This window comes from Petaurus breviceps, unplaced genomic scaffold, assembly GCF_028583685.1.
Source record: "Petaurus breviceps papuanus isolate PSGF00001 unplaced genomic scaffold, PetGlider_PUasm1.0 183, whole genome shotgun sequence".
In the NCBI taxonomy this organism is placed as follows: Eukaryota; Metazoa; Chordata; class Mammalia; order Diprotodontia; family Petauridae; genus Petaurus; species Petaurus breviceps.
Genome location: NW_027185791.1, coordinates 24,563,822 through 24,565,389, shown reverse-complemented (window position 1 = coordinate 24,565,389; position 1,568 = coordinate 24,563,822). Strand labels below are relative to the sequence as shown.

The following is a 1,568-nucleotide window of genomic DNA, read 5'->3' as shown; positions in this document are numbered from 1 at the left end:
TCTGCCCATAAGTAAACATCAAAGCAAAACCTGTCCTCAGAGGTATATAGCCTTCTCCATGGGCAGAGAATGTCACAACCATCATGGCCCAGCCTCATTACAAAGCAACAAAAGGTTGGTGCCTTTCTGAAATGCAAGCCTCCCCTAAGCAAGCTGCTCTTGGGCTCCACGTGGGGTAGGTAAGATCTTCAAATGTCCTCTGTCTATTAAGGGAGAGAGAAGATCTTCAAATTCCCTTACCATTACATGGGATCATTCAGACTATTATGAGCTTACAAGTCCTTGCCATAGGTTGGGCAAAAATAGGTCACATGAACATTTGGAATGGAGTATCTCACATGCTACATTGAAGGAGAAAAGGTTAGCATTCATTCCCCTCGATAAGGATGGAAGACATCCAAATGACCTCTATAATACATTTGCCGTTAAAACATTCCTGCTGAATGTAACCCTGAAATTAAGGACCTTGGGAATAGCTGCACTTATTTTCTGGTGTTCTTAGTCATGATCCTGGAAAGCAACTCTTGGGTAGATGGCCCCTGAAAATTGCTCCTAAATGTGTAACAACCACAGCTATTGAAGAGCCCAGAGAGAATGTACTTGCTATTAAACAGATCCAAACAAATGAAAAAATAGAAGGCAATGTGAAATATCACCATGGGAAAACTACTGACCTGGAAAACAGATCCAGGAGAGAGAATTTAAAAATTATTGTATTACCTGAAAGCCATGCTCCAAAAAGGAAACTAGAAATCATCCTTCAAGAAATTCTCAAGGAAAATTGCCCTGATTTTGTAGAACCAGAGGGCAAAATAGAGGTTGAAAGAGTCCACCAATCACCTCCTGAAAAACATCCCCAAAACAAAATTCCAGGAATATTATAGCCAGGTTCCGAAGTGCCTAAATCAAGGAGAAAATATTACAAGCAGCCAGGAAGAAAAAATTTGAAAATTGTGGAAATATAATCAGGCTCATTCATGACCTGGCAGCTTCCACATTGAGGGACTGATGGCTTTGGAATATGATATTCCAGAAGTCAAAGCAGCTGAGATTGAAACCAAGAATCACCTACCCAGCAAAACTGAGTATCATGTTTCAGGGGAAAATATGATTATTCAGTGGAATAGAGGACTTTCAAACATTCTTGATGTAAAAACCAGAGTTGAATAGAAAATTTGACATTCAGATATAAGAAGCAAGAGAGGCATGAGAAGGTAAACAGGCAAAAGAAATCATAAGGAATTTATCAAAACTTAACTACTTATATTCCTACAAGGAAAAAAAGATAATTTTAACTTATGAAACTTTTCTCAGTATGAGAATACCTGAAGGGAATAGAAATGTATATATGTGTTTATGTATATATGTATATGTGTGTATATGTATACATACATATATGTGTCTATATAGGAGGATATATGGGCAAATGAATACTTATGTCAGTGTGTGAATATACGTCTACAGGTATACATAGACAGAGGGCACAGGATCATTTGAATAGGAACTGATAATACTTAAATGGTGAAAATAAGGGGTGAGAGGAATATAATGAGAAGAGATGGGGAGAG

General features: G+C 37.8%; 1 non-coding gene across 1 annotated transcript; it reads left to right on the top strand.

Annotated features, from left to right (window-relative positions):
* Positions 1-338: 338 nt before the first annotated feature.
* Positions 339-461, top strand: LOC138161181 (U6atac minor spliceosomal RNA). The gene has a single exon (XR_011168303.1). It is a non-coding gene; the product is annotated as a U6atac minor spliceosomal RNA (small nuclear RNA).
* The last annotated feature ends 1,107 nt before the right edge of the window (positions 462-1,568 follow it).